This window comes from Canis lupus, chromosome 3 (assembly GCF_003254725.2).
Source record: "Canis lupus dingo isolate Sandy chromosome 3, ASM325472v2, whole genome shotgun sequence".
NCBI lineage: Eukaryota > Metazoa > Chordata > Mammalia > Carnivora > Canidae > Canis > Canis lupus.
In genome coordinates, this window is record NC_064245.1 from 72,433,114 (window position 1) to 72,448,972 (window position 15,859).

Consider the following 15,859-nt stretch of genomic DNA (forward strand, 5'->3'; position numbering starts at 1 on the left):
TAAATGCTGCCAGAATCATTATTCCTTAGTTCGGTTATGAGTGACAATGTTCCTGCATATTATTTTTTCCTTCTTTGAATTATTTATTTAGAATAAATCCCAGGGATAGAATTAAGGGATCAAAATGTATGAACATTTTAACGCTTCTTAACACATATTGCCTAGTTGCCATATTTGTATTTTACGTAGCCCCTCAGTGGTATACTGATAAAATGTTTAATAGCCTCTCCTCAAAAAAGTGTAGGGAGCCTGATTTATAGTGTTTGCCAATTTCCTTGGTGTAAATATTCCTATAATGGCCAGTTTCAAGCTACAAACTTGAATGCAAGTTGGAAAGAGATGCTCAGTAGCACACTATTATATAATGTTTCTATCAAACAGATAAATGGAAATAAGCTCAAGAACATTGATAATAGGGCAGCCCCGGTGGCTCGGTGGTTTAGTGCCGCCTTCAGCTGAGGGTGTGATCCCGGAGACCCCAAATCAAGTCCCATGTCCGGCTCCCTGCGTGGAGCCTGCTTCTTCCTCTGCCTGTATCTCTGCCTCTCTCACTCTCTCTCGCTCTCTCTCTGCATCTCTCATGAATAAATAAGTAAAATCTTAAAAAAAAAAAAAAAAGAACATTGGTAATAGTAAAATGTAGTAAAGAACTAGGAAGTAATAAATTTTGAGTATTTATTACCTTTATTTTTAACATAACTTATTTAATTGTAAGTTATAGAATTTAATTTTTTTAAGTAATTTTTTTAATTTTTATTTATTTATGATAGTCACAGAGAGAGAGAGAGAGAGAGGCAGAGACACAGGCAGAGGGAGAAGCAGGCTCCATGCACCAGGAGCCCAACGTGGGATTCGATCCTGGATCTCCAGGATCGCGCCCTGGGCCAAAGGCAGGCGCCAAACCGCTGCGCCACCCAGGGATCCCTAGAATTTAATTTTTAATGGCAACTGTGTTTAACAAAATTGCAAAATTTCTGGAAATATTACATTTGGCTCTTGCAAATAAGTACAGGCAGGCTCCTGCACACCACTACAAATATTTCACTTGCAAGAGCACGTCTTTTTTTTTTAACTGAAACCATTGAAATTCCTCCTATTCCCATCTGTTGTCACAAACAATAACCATGCTTTCAAGTTAGCAAGTTATACAAATATATAATGAATAAAGCATAATGCAAAAGAGAGAGAGAGAGAGAGAGCAGGAGGTCTATCTGAGCCAATTAATTCCACTCACCCTCCCCCAATTTGGACAATATTCTCTTCATGCACTTATTCACTAGTGGTTTTTTAACGGGGTCACCTACAACAACTACTCAATTATTTACTAACTCAAACAATGACTGAGTGGCTGACTATACGCAGTTCTCTTGGCAAACATGATGAGAACCATACTGCCTGTTACTTAACCACTCTCTTCCTTGGTTTTCTTTTCTACGAAATGGGGAAGAGGTCACTGCTGACTACAGTGTTACAAGAAATTAAGTATAGAGATAAGAAGGCTCCAATTTACGCTCTAAGAAGCGATTGAGTGTTCTGTAATGTTTTGAAATTTTCTTCCGAAAGTAATTCATTAGTATTCTGTTTTACTGGAAAAGAGAAATGGGTGATTTGGCACTTTCTCGCTTGAGAGCAAATTCTTTTCTTTGGGTTTCCCTGAGTAATAATGAACAGCCTCTACATGTATATAACAGAAGTTTTTAAGTGGCGCCCTACTGCTTGAGTGTTAAAATGTAAATATGGTGGATGAAAACTCTAAATATGCTCACACCTTTAACTCAGTCATCTCACCCTTAGGATTCTCCTAAGAAATAAATTCAAAACAAAGAGGCACCTGGGTGTCTCAGTGGTTGAACATTTGCCTTTGGTTCAGGGCGTAATCCTGGGATCCTGGGATCGAGTCCTGCATCAGGCTCCCTGCAGGAAGCCTGCTTCTCCCTCTGCCTATGTCTCTCCCTCTCTCTGTGTCTCTCATGAGTAAATAAATGAAATCTTAAAAAAAAAAAAAAAGGAAAATACTTTTGTATGTTGATATTAATCACAACAAAGAGATCATTTTGCCTCATTTCAGGACTTACTAAACTTACCATCTTGGTGCTTGGCATCTTGATAAAAGAGTTCTGGATAAATGACTTTCAAATGCTCACCTATAGAACAACTGCCTCCAAGTCACCTGGGGGAAAGTGTTTGTACTGATTATCACAGATTCTTGGACCAAATCCCAGGGCTGTGATGCGATACATGAGAATTACTAGTTTTTAAAAACTCCCCCAAGTGGTTTTGATGTCCAGCCAGCTTTAGGACCTATGATTCCAGGCCAGAACCAAATAAAACAAATCATCTCTGAACAACTGTTCATATCCAGGGAATAGTACATGTTCGTATGCAAAGCACCAAGAGGTTGCTCGAAGTTTCAAGCAGCTGCTTGAGTTAAATGACTAAAGAGCCACATAGGAGGAGATTTTGTTTCTGGCACCTATCCACCTGCCTCTTGGACACCCTCCTTGGTTGTATTGCCCACCCCAGCATCCTCTACCATCATGCTGCCTTCTGTCATGCTCCACTTTGGCATCCCATCCAGACTTGGGCTCACTCCTTCGCATACACAAAGCCCCAAACTTTCCTCCCTTCTGTTACTAGTAGGGCTCTAGAAGGGAAACAATATTACTATTTGACCAAGGTAATCTGTACATATAATTTAGAAACCCCTGTATAATGAACATATTGACCATATTTGCATTTTTTTTAATGGGATGTTTGTCTCTAGTCTGGAGAGTGAAACAGGAAAGCAGGATGCTTTTCAATCCTGGGTCACCCAAAACCCAAGCATCTAGAACCCATATAAGCACTTTGGGCACTCTTTGTCAAAATAGTCAATGAATAGAAATAGATTTTTGGCTATGCCTTGCTAGCACAAAAATTAAAATACCATAAAATTAAATAATTTAATTTAAGCTGGACAAAGAAGAGCCACCCTCTGCCCCTAATGCCAAAAACGCCTCTAAAATTCCACCCAAAGCATTCAGGGAGCAATCTCAGGCCCAGATGTTCACAATTAACACAGCAGTGACTAAGAGAGTTGTCTTATAAGTCCAACAACCAGACATGGAAAGGCTTAAAAAATCAGTTTCTCATCTTGTTTTCCTTTTTTCATATACATTATTACTATAAAATAGCCAGCCATGTGCTTATTCCTTACTTAGGGGTCAAAAAACATTAATTTCCAGCTTTCATCCATTAGCCCCATTTTCCTTTGAAAGGAACACTGGCATTAAAAGAGTCCCTTTACAGATATCTTGTTCCCAACCAGGGACCATATCATCTTCACTCTCGTATCCCCACCAAGTCCTTAATAACAATTACAATAGCTGCATTTCTTGACAGTTTATTTTATACCTGGCACTAGGCTAAATGCTTTACATATTTTTTATCTCAATTTTATCCTTACAACAACTCTGACATAGGTATTTTCAGTTATTAAAGCTACTTTACAAATACTTGCTTTTAATCTGAGGATTGAAGAATGTGTGTCTGAGGTTCCTACAGCTCAGAAGCAACAGTACCGGATTCAACACAAAGTAATCTGGCTCCAAAGTCTGGGTTCTGGTTCACTAGACTGTATTTTTGTTATTAGATGGATGCAAAGTTTTCACAGTTCAGGTTAAAAAGTACCAGCTAATCTATAACATCTCATTCAGATATGCAAAGGAAACAACACATATTTCGTGGAATTTTTGGACTGGCTTTTGAAGACTAGAAACTCGCTCTGTCAACCAACTCATCCTCCCAAGAGGAAGGCCACTTTAATACTGGGTGATTGACATGTAATAACCAGAAATGGAGGTCACAGGAGCCCCCAGCCACACGAACTTTTCTCCATATAAATGGTGTAGTAAGGGAAGACAGTGGGGGGAAGGCAAGTGGAAGATCACACACGTGGAGATGAATAAAGTAGCCCCAACATGAAGCGGCAAGGATCTCTGGGCTCCCTGTCACCTGGAATTCTGTGCGAGCTGTGAAAGCTGAGGAGAGGAACCTGATGGCATAAAAAGACCAGAACGCTATTGAAAGGCATCTGTTCTGCTCAGCAGCCTCTCAGAGTCCTCTGTAACCCATCTACATCTGAATATTCCAAGCTTATTTCCTGAAAATGTGTAAAAATAAACTTTCTTCTTTTGGGGGCCAGTCTCCTCAACTGGACTGCTCATCCCGTCGATACCACCTTTGTGCCTTTACCCATACAGTCCTCCTGTTGAATTAATCTCCCCTTTCTCCACCTGCTCAAATCTCATGTCCTTCCAAGGCCAGGTCTTCCAGGCCCACTCTAGCTTACCCTCAAACCCTCTTCTTGGAACTCCTATAACTTACAGCCCACATCATCCCAGTATTCACTCAGTTCTCATCTTGCTCTGCTTCCTAAATTTTACTTCTCACCACAGTTACTAGACTCTAAGTTCCTTGTTCCTTCGGGTAGAGAATTCCTCATATGTCTTTTATATCCTCCACAGCAGTAGCTTGGAATCAATAAGTGATTATTGACTATTTGTTGCTTGTTTGAATATTTCAATGGCAGCTTTAACTTAGGAAAAGCTCCTAAAACTAGTGGTTTCTCTAGCTTTATTTAGCTATATAACCCAGGCTATGGATGATACCTCACAGCATGTCTCCGAATCAAATCCCCTCAAAAACTTAATTTAACTTAAAAATAAATCCGTATGCATCATATACCACTTGTAGAAAGAGGATTTGAGTATTGTCCATAGGTGAAACAGACGAACTAGGAATCCCAGATCCAAATCCTCATCATCAGGATTTTGGTTGGTTTCTTTTCTGATTTAGAAAATTTTAAAACTCTTATTTGTATAACTGAAAGGATCTTTACATTTACTTCTCAAGCATAGGGTGATATTTAAACTACCCAAATATTTGAATTCAGTTACAGTCACAAGCATTTGGATTCTCTAGGAGAATATCTGAAAAAAACAAAAGCCAACTATTATAACTTGTAACATTGAAAAAACTATATGCATCTTGTTAGCATGGCGGGGGTCGGGGGAGAGTTGGATACCAGAGCAAGTCCCCTTCCCTCCTTAATATGGTTTCATACTTTACAACAGGTAGCACAAGATAATTACTGTGTTTAGCCCAGAGTAAAAACTAAATACACTGGAGAGCTTTCTTTTTAAAGAAGGAAAATTTTTAAAGAAGAAAGTATTTTTAAAGAAGCCAAAGCCTTACCTATTGTAGAATGCCGAAGATGTTTCTTGACACGAAAATGACTGACTCCGGATGTCAATTTGTTCAATGCAGGTAAGTAAACGCAAAAGCTGTCCAAGCCCTTTTACTGTTATGATTTCCTTCTGGGATCAACTTTTTCTTCCTCCCCAAGAATATAACTGTTACACTTTAGAAGAACTAAAAATATAAGAGGTGAGCTGGAAGAGAATTCAACCCAAGATGGTTGAGTTTAGTGTGCTCGGTGACTGAGGTGGCAGGAACCATCAGAATGTGACGAGTGAGATTAGCAAGTTCCTGTGCATAAGTCAATTTCCTGTAGCTGGCTTCTCTGAAGAGGGGATTTCATTTGTGTGGGTTTACCCGTGTGTGTGTGTGTGTGTGTGTGTGTGTGTGTGAGCATCTGTGCACTTGCACGTGCATTTCTCTCCATGACAATATGAAAACTTGCCGAAATAAGAGGCCCCTCCATTTCCCACCAACAAATCACCAATGTAAAACTGAGGAAAGGAAGAATGAAAAATCCAGATGATTCCTTAAGGAAGTGAAAGCAAGCAGAAAAAAAGGGGGAAAAAAAAGTGTCCACCTCTCTAACTGGTCTTAGTTAATTTCAACTTAGGGGAAAAAAGCACCTTAGAACATACACATCAACTTGGGGAACATACCAACTATGGAGGGAAAACAGTAGGTGGATGGTTTGTTTTTCTTTGATTTATTAATAACTATCAAACAATAATTTAGAAAGAACTGACTCAGCCAGAGTGAGAGCTCAAGCAGCACCACCAGGAATTCACCCTTTTTTGGACCAGCACCTGTGTTATGAGGTAGGTGACTGAGTCGTTTTCAGACTCCTCACAGTTTCATTATTTGCCTCCAAACACAAATTTACTTTTTTTTTTTAACTTTTGTGCAATCCAGGTGTGTAGAGACCATCTGCATGTAGATTATGGTGAGATTGCCTAGACCAACAAATTTAACTTTCATGATATGCTCACAATGCCCCATGCCTCAAATCCTTGAAATCTTAGTGAAAATCTTAGTCAAAATATCTATGTGCCGTGAAGATAAAGCAAACTCCATTCAAGTCAACAGCTACCTGTAGAGCCAGTAATTTTGTGTAGGATTTGGTGCCGGGTGCTGAAGTAGGTGAGAACACAGAGATCAGCAAGGTGCATCTCTCACTCAGAATGGTTAAGATCAAGGGAAGGAGAAGGACATGCACACAAAGGAGGTGCTCTGAATCAGGATTTATTTATAGATCTCACTGGAAAAATCCTGGGACACAGGAGTCAGGTCAATGGGAAGTGTTTGCAACCGTTTACCAGTTAAAATAGCCTCTGAGCATTGACGTAGATTCTCTTGTAATATTCCGAGGAGCCTCACTGACTTCCAGGAGACCCCGCAGACCAGTAGCATCATTTGAGGATTATCCTCGTCATTGTAAATTCAGGAAACTGTTATGCGTCTCACACTGTACACTGAAGAAAAAGCACAGAGACCAAGACAGATATATTTGCTGTCCTCACAGCACCTATGTCCTAGTTGGCGGGGGACAACGGGGGGGGGGGGGGAGGGCAGAAGGCAGGGAGTGGGGGTGGAGGCTAGACAAACTAAACCATTCAAATAAATGTAATAATTACAAATTGTAATGATTATTACAAAGGAAGCAGAGAAGAAGCTAAGCTAAACAGCAAGACAATCTCTATGTCCTACAAGTAGTCCAGGAGGGCCTCTTTGAGAAGCTAACTTAAATTTAAGCCGAGACCTGCAACCATGATTCTCGGCCCCAGCTAAAAATTAGAATCATCTGGGAAGTTTTTAAAAAATAGCAGTGCCTAGACTCCACCCCTAGAGATTCTAGTTTAATTTGTCTGGGTTGGAGCCTGGGTGTTAATATGCCTCCCGCCCCCCACCCCGGCCCCCATCAGCCTAACATGCCGCTGCTACTCTAATAATGAGAAGGAGAGGCCTGGAGAGAGTGGGAGGAAGGACCTTCCAAGCAGAGGCACTTGTATGTGCAGAGTCCTTGAGATAGGAAAGAGTTTGCCATGTTCCAGGGAGTTGAGGAGGACTAATATGTCTAGAGTGCGGCAGTGGCCGGCCTAAATGGTGCAAGGTGAGCATTCTCAGAGAGGGACACACACTCACTAAGCCCATAAGAGGTTATTACGTGAACCCAAGTGTTAATTTGCCAACGTGCAGTAAGAACTCAATTTGCCAGGCGAGATCCTTGAGCTCTCTGACAAGTGCCTTATTCTCCGTGGAAAGCCAGATCACCGTCATGATATCATTAGGTAAGTGGAACATAGGGGTTGTGCATCCTTTAGTCACCTCTGGTTTTGTTCATCAAAAGATTTAGGGCAGCTTGTAAAGATACATACACCTTAGCAAAATAAAACCAATAAAAAAAAATGAGAAATGAAAAGATGACGCCAAGAGAAATGAAGACAAAAATTCTAAAACCAGAGGTGAGGTTGGTGCAGAAAATAAATGCCATGTGGTTCTAAGCTTTCAAGCAACCATACAAGATGTCAAATTCTACCACATAAAAAATCGAGTGCTCCGTCAATAAAATGACTGTGCTGCTCAGGATGCTGAGACTAGAGGGAAATGTGGCCTCTGGATCCTCATAGAGAGGACGTCCAGGCTGAAATGAAACACTGTCCTTACACTAAACCCCGCCAGCAACAAGTTTTGTAGGGTGGTCCCTTACGCTGTTTCTCCATGTAGGCTGATTTCATCTCCCGAAAGAGTTGACGAAATGCAATCCCAGGGCGCAAGTAGGGGAGGGTATGCCGGAAGGCGGTGGTTAATACAGGGTGCACGGGCCCTCACGCTGCGGGAGGCGCCAATTTAATGCAGAGATGAAGATCAATTTCAGACTTTCTGTAGAAAATGGGGGCTAGAAGAGTTTTTTCATTCAATCTTCTACAAGATTGGGGGCGGCAAAGAGTTCAAAATTGGTCACACTTCCAGCAAGAGACCCAGGGGCTTTCTGTGCCCTCGTCCCTTGAGACAGCAAGGGAGTCAGACAAGGACAGCCACCTGCATGGACAGTCCCTTCTCCACCTGTTGTAGAAGGTGAGACGAGACTCTGCCCTTTGAGACACAAAGCCAGAGGTGCCAGGTAGTCCCAGTGGCTCAGAGGGTTGGTGCCGCCTTCAGCCCAGGGCGTGATCCTGGAGACTGTGGATCAAGTCCCACGTCGGGCTCTCTGCATGGAGCCTGCTTCTGCCTGTGTCTCTGCCTCTCTCTCTCTCTGTGTGTGTGTGTGTGTGTGTGTGTCTCATGAATAAATAAATAAATGAAATCTTTAAAAAAAAAAAAAAAAGCAAGAGGTGCCACAGGCAGAGGCCTCGGGCCTTATACATTTTCTCCACCAAAGGGAACACGTGAACTCCCAGGGTCAGGCTAGGTGGGGTGTGTCCGACGGTCCAAGCATTCCCACTGCCTCCTGGATGGTGCTGGGAAGGGCATTGCTGTGTCTGGTTGCGAGACTCCCCTTTGACTCAGGGCTCCCTGCCTGACCTCTTTTCCTCTGATGGCCTGGCTCCCTGTGTGTATGGTAATTGTCATTTCTGGTGTTCTCGTGTAGACTTTGTGCTTCCTCCTGCTCCTGATATGACAAAGTTTCTCCTTTAGCCTCTTCCACACCTTTCATCTCCACATACAGTTTAATCCCAGAGGGGGTTTTCTTGCTGGGGGTGAGAGCGGGTTGGGGAGACGAATCTAAGTTTCTTCCCTTTCTGGAAATCTCTCTTTTTGGTTCTCTCCCAATCTCTCTCTGTGTTTCCGTATCTCTCTCTCTCTCTCTCTTTCTCGATTTCTCCCCCTCATTTTGTTAATAGACAGGGGTAGTATTGAGGGGTGGAAGCAAATGACTTAAAATACGTGTACATACCACATGCTCACAGACACACACACACACACACACACACACACACAAACCTCTCGGAGTGTCTGTTCTGATGCTACATAATCCAGCCTTGGGACCGAGGTGGGGGGAGATCCTAGGGAATTCAGAGTGGTGGGCAGGAAGGAAGCCAGGGGCATGGGGTTCCTGGTAGGGAACTGTCCCTTGTTATAAGCCATAGTCTGGGATCCTACTTCCCATGAGCTGCTACACCACCCAAGCTGCCACTGCCAGAGCCCCCACCAAACAAGCCTTGTAAAGTCCACTTCCAAGGCCCTCAAGGGGCCTGGCCTTGCTCCCTGGTGTATCTCAGGCATGGACTCGTCAGTCACGCAAGAACCATTTGCTGAACGAAGACATATTCTCTCATCGAAACCTTGCAGTAGCTCTAAGTGGTAAACATTTTCAAATATGTCTTATGGCCAAGGAGTCCTCAGCTGGTTGAAGAAACTCTGGCCTATGAAACACGGAACAGAGATTTACCCCATCCAGCTGTCCTGATGCTTCACCCCGCTGTCTCCCCACGGAGGGAGCTGGGCCACTGTGGGGAGGGAGAGGCAGCCAGAGCCCCCGAGGGCCACAAGCCCATTTTATGTCTCCTGGGTGCTCGTCTGAGATTCCCAGGCAAACACAATCCGGTAAAGATCAGGATCTGCTTTCTCAAAATACCTTCATTTGAAATGCCCTCTGATTTGGTAGAAGCACAGTCTGTTTTCTCCTTAATGGTGTCCTAAGAACAAGGACCTCTTTTACTGAGGATTTTTATGTACATAATAAGACAACCATCTGTGTACCCTGGACTCATGCATAAGTGGTATTCTTGCCCATTGCCAAGGCGCTTTGCCGTTTATTCCAAAAAGAACCCTTAATGACAGTGATAATCATAGCAAATAGTAAAATCTCAGAAACCTTGCGACACCAATCATTTACTAAACTATTTCTACCCTGGATTAGTAAGATGTCTCCCCCTTCTTCTTACTATTAACTTATTAACTGAGATGATTTAGATTTAGTGGGTAGCTTTTAATGTTTACACAGACCCTCACCTGTGATATGCTACCTAATAAGATAAAATATTGCACTGGATTCTGGAGATGGAAAATATGTATTAAAACCTCATCTGAATGCTTTGAAACCTAGGGCATTAGTCATATTGTGATTATTCTTACCCAGCTCCCCATTGTGTGATAACTGTATTAAACCAAAACACACGTTCCTTCTGATTGAAAGATTTCACGAAGGGGATTGTAAAATGTTAGCCCTTTGTAAGAGAAAGAGCTTAATTCTGATGTAAAGACATGGGAGCAAAATACATTCCTGTAAAATGCCCTTTAAAATTCTAAAATTAAGATATCTTAAAATGCCACCAGCTTGGAAATCACATGAACAATTTCTCCTTCACCCATCTTAACTCCTTATAAACAACAGCCGCCCTCCCCAGATAAGAATATCATCTCAAGCATCTTCTAGCTCCCCTCTTATTGCCAGAACCATCATTTCCCCCGCTGTTCTTCTCATCATTTATCTTCTCTTCGACTGTTGTAATGTAACACGCTGCTCTTGTTTAGCGCATATAAGGTTTTTGGGATTGAGCTGCCAATTTTTAACCGGGTTTGTTTGCTCTGTATAACTATGTGGATCTAGCAAACATTTATATCCTGGTTCTTTTTATTGCAGAGCCATAACTCAGAATGATGCAGGCTCTTGTTGCAGAAGATGATAGCACCCAAAGTAGTCATTCAAGCTGTGGCTGTAAAGCTATGGTACTTTTCTTTCTTTACCTGTCAGCCTAGGGCTGATGTAGTCAGATGACCATTACCCTTCAAAGCAGTTGCTTGGCAGTTGAGGCACTTTCCCAACACTGCAGGCATGAGTCAAAGCACTCTGAGAACCTTTGTACAATATCCTTCTGACACGGGTTAGTAAATTACAAAAAGAAAACCAGAATCACTCCACGCTGCTCACAAGTGTTTTTAACTCCAAATATAATCTGCCTTGGTCACCCACCTTATTCACTGGATGAAGCTCCAAAGGGCTGTCTCCCCAAATCACATCCACCCGAAAAGGACAAAGGCTTGCTATCATTGAAGAAATGTAATGTGCCTCGGGCTCAGAGAAAATCCAGAAGACCAGCTTGAAACATGATGTAAGAGCAGCATCTTTGGGTCAAGTGCATTAAACTCCCAGGGGACCCGTGCAAAGGGCACAACATTCACTCTGATGTCGAAATTCTGATTTGTTTTAAAAAGAGGAAGAAGAAGGCCATCACCACTTCTTCTCACATTCATATTTTACTCGTTGCCTTGATAGGGATCTTCAGTTTGGGCACAAACATCACAGGGTAACTGCAACTCAGCACACCTGCTCAGAGCGGGGGTTGCTCTGAGCAAATGCTCAGAGCAAATGTTTCAGTTATAAGGCAGAGACCGATGAGTGCTAACTTGCCATCTCTTCAAAATAACAGATCTCCCGCACAGTTCTGGAAGGAACAAGTTAAAGCCTGCACCCCGGGGGCAACCTGAAATGTCAGAGAAAGTATACATTTGAATTCAGACAAAGCAAGATTCAAATCCCATCTCCATTTAATTGCAAGGATAAGGCCCTGATCTTCCCGTCTGGAAAGTAGGTATAATAATATCTATCTTAGAAGGATTTTATTAAAAAGCTGTTGAGTCCTTGAAATTTAGTAGACGCTCATTACATGCTGGCTATTATTAGCCACACCTGTTTTGCACTTTCGCCTTCTGGAGTGTATCTCCTCCACCCCATCTCCTCCTTGAATAACAAGTGTTAAATTTCATCATTTGAGAAGCTTTGCCAGTGCCCAAATTCTGGTTGATAAAGTCATACAACCTTACATATCATGCATAGGATTCTCACGTCATGTGTTTATTGTCTCAACAGTTTAAAGGAATCTAGAATTTTTAAAATGTAATCTACTCCCACCAGGGGCTCAAACTCACGACCCCGAGATCAAGAGTCACATGCTCTATCAACTGAGCCAGGCACCCTAAAGATCTAGAAGTTTTAAAATCAAGTTCTTAACAGTACTTTATGCTTATGCATAATTAGAAAATCCCAGAATCTTCAGACAGACCTTCTGAGGTCCTCTGTTCGTACACTACAAACTCCTTAAGTGAAATTTGTCCCTTCTTTTCTCATTCAACAAATATTTATTGAACACTTGCTCCACTATTTATCAAGCACTATCCTAGGCCCTGAGGAGACAGCAGTGAACAAGAACAACCACAAAAATAAAAGAGCCTGCTCTCGTGAGTTTGCATCTACTGGAGAGACTGGCAATGAACATGATAAATTAGTAATAGACTATGTTCCACTGTGCTAATTATTAGGAAGAAAAATAAAGCAGAAAAGAGGGATAGAACGCTTGGACGAGGTGCATATCCAAATACGAAATTCAGGAAAGTCCTCACAGAGAAGAGGAAGGAGGTAAAGTCTGTTTTTTAAAATACCCAATAGTGATTTTAATGTTCAATGGTCCTTAACATCAGCATCCATACCCAGGTTTAATGAGCATTTGCCTTCTGCTCGTTGCTGGAAGCCCTGCTTCCTCATGTGCCTGCAGTGGGGTGGAGGAGCCAACTACACATCTTTGGGAGGAGGTCCATCCCAACTAGAAGTAGGGATCTTGTGGGTGCTCACCTCTTGGCCTCGGCCCTCCACTGTGCTTACTTCTCTCAGCTTTCTGCCCTTTCTGACTCTGCTCTGAATCCTTGCAAGTCATTTCATGATGGACTGTTGACATCTAGAAAGATATATGACCAAAGCTAAATACCTAGTGGAAAGTTTCAGGGTGGTGGGAACTTTTCATGACAGTGCCACAAAGCTGCATTGGCCTTCAGCTTACTATGCTCTCATGCTCCTTTTAACCCACTCATGATAATAATTTAAGAACAACAGTCACACTTGGCCTACTATTTACTGAGCATTTAACATGTTCCAGTGAAATGCTTTATGTGCTTTTTTTTTTTTTTTACTTAATCATCCTAACAAGTATGAGGTAGGTACCATGGTTATCTCCATTTGCAGAGGAGGAAACGGAGGCAGAGAAAGCTTAAGTATCTGGTTCAAGATTGCCCAGGCAATAAATGGCATGACCTGGTACCATAAATCACTTTTGCGATGGTAGTCAGTTGAATTTTGCCAGTATCTTCAGTATCCGTAATGACAGGATACATCTATATCACTTAAATATTAGTTCTCAGTCAGGTCTCTCACATCAGATGGCTACCCCAGGCTGGTAGCCAGCCTGTTTGCCTGGATTCTACATGCCTTATTGAAAAAGATTGATTTTTCAAGAGTTGTCATTATTCTCATCCAAAAAAAAAAACAGAAGTATTTTCCTTTGCCCTCTCAATGTTCCTTGTGCTTTTAAAGAATGGTTCTTTGCTTCTTTTGTCTTTTCCAAGAATGCCTCTCATTTCCTGCTTTTTTGTGTATAGGCATGAGTTTTGGACACATTCATTTTTAGATGCTATTTGTATTAGCTGTCACCACTCTACAAACAGGCCAGAGAAATTTCAGGCACTACTAAATAGTGGTGCTGACAACGTGAAGGACAAATGTAAAAATGTCTTCACCTGCACTCCCGAACAAAGTTCTGGAAGTGGTTACAGATACGCACTGATATATAAAAGAGACTTGGTTCTGTCTTCTGAAAATCACACAAACTAGAATTGATAGGGCTTGTTAGTTCATAATTTGAACAGGTGGTTCTCTTCAATGAATAAAATGAATCTTACAGGAACAAGTAATGAACACAAGGAATTCAGGATATGTTTGTTATGAGCTGAAAATAAGATGACCAGTGGTGTTTTAATTACATATAGCAGTTGCACAAAGACCCAGTTTGTATGTAGATTTTTAGCTTTGAATGAATGTAGTCCCATGTTTTTGTTCTTAAGATACCATTCTCGGGATCCCTGGGTGGCGCAGCGGTTTGGCGCCTGCCTTTGGCCCAGGGCGCGATCCTGGAGACCCGGGATCGAATCCCACGTCGGGCTCCCGGTGCATGGAGCCTGCTTCTCCCTCTGCCTATGTCTCTGCCTCTCTCTCTCTCTCTGTATGACTATCATAAAAAAAAAAAAAAAAGATACCATTCTCTCACTAAAAATGGACACCTGGGTGGTTCAGTCAGTTAAACATCTGCCTTTGGCTCAGGTCATGATCCCAGGGTCCTAGGACTGAGTCCCAGGGTGGGCTCCCTGCTCAGCGGGGAGTCTACTTCTCCCTCTCTCTTTGCCCCTCCCCCCTTTTCATGCTCTTTCTCTCCCTCTCTCTGAAATGAATAAAAAATCCTTTTTTAAAAATGGTTGAAAAGATCAACTGGGGACCTCTTTAACCTCTCCAGAAAGTAGCATATTCCTTAAGCTGGTGTTTACTTCAGTAAAAAATTCTATATTTGACCTGTTAGCAAATCTGGAATTATTTGGCCCAAGCTTTGGGAGACCAGATTCAGATTAACGTATTCCTTCTTCCTTACCGATTAACTTCTTGTCTTAGAAATACCCACTGCTCAAATGATAAATGTTGAGCCAACTAAGCAAAAATGGTGAATTCCATTCACTTTATTACTGATGCAATATTCACGGAGAGAACTAGCTTGAAACATCTTCGTGAAAATTTGTACTTATCTAAAAAGTGCAATTAGGTCCATAGATTAAAAAAAACAAAACATCGTGTCATCCAGCTGAGACTTGATGCCAGTTAGCATTGCTTATCTGGAAAAATAGTCATAGGTACAGTGAAAGAGAGACAGATGTGTGCAGTAGACTCAACAACTTTCTTCTGGAAGGTACTACTTTAATTCCTTTGCTTCTAGTGGCTCAGTCTAAAGAAGGAAGCAATTTCAGGTCAGTATAAATAAAAATATATATAATGAAATGGGAAGGTACTCACAATATGACGTTCAATAAAAAGAGCACAATACCAAATTTGAATTTGAATTCAACTTACTATATACACATATGCAAGTGTTAATTAGACGTAACCTCTGGATAACAAGACACAAGTGATTTTTATGTTTTCCTTTTTCCTTTCTATATATCCCAAATTTTCTATAATAAGCATTTATCATTTATGTAGAAAAATCGTTGCTGTTGTTTTTGTCTGCATTGGGCAAGTCTACCCAAGTTTTCTCCAAAGACCCTTGTCACTGCTTCAGCAGAAATGTGTTTTGCATAATACCCAGTGATTTTATAGCAGTTGATTCTCAGAGGACAATTACTGAACCACAGCTGAACCTTGCGAAGTCATCTTCCTCATCACTCATTCTACAGGGTCATATTTAGACGATTCCAACCAGATGCAAATTCCACTTCCTTGCGGTCTCCAAAAACAAGGGATTCCAGAGGTTTTTGCACTAAACCTCTTAGAAGTTCTGTCTTAAATTTCCTTTAAAATGCAAATCATGGCTGAGAAAGATATCCTAAGCTATCTAAGAGCTTTATCTTCTCAAGGGAAAGATAAAGGACTACTCAGAAATAAAAAAGTGAGGTTTCCGGGAAACTTATGCAGTGCCTGAGCTCAAAAAGAAAGAGGTAGTGGGAAATGCTTTATGCTTTATTAAAGGTAAACATGTTTGTGACAAGTGCAGTCAACGATTGCAACATTTGGTTTCAAACTAAATCTGCTTTGTTCTAATTATTAGTATTATTACCTAAATCATTATAGCTGTGCAGTTTTTTAATCATT

At 41.5% G+C, this 15,859-nt stretch overlaps 1 protein-coding gene across 1 annotated transcript in view; it reads right to left on the reverse strand.

The window, feature by feature from the left end:
• Positions 1-6,464: 6,464 nt before the first annotated feature.
• The window catches only part of N4BP2 (NEDD4 binding protein 2), a 122,609-nt gene continuing 113,214 nt past the window's right edge, over positions 6,465-15,859 (reverse strand). The window contains exons 21-22 of the transcript XR_007409942.1: positions 11,153-11,663; positions 6,465-6,710 (exon numbers count right to left, since the gene is read on the reverse strand). The gene's annotated coding sequence lies outside the window, so the exon portion shown is untranslated. The remainder of the gene's footprint in view (positions 6,711-11,152; positions 11,664-15,859) is intronic.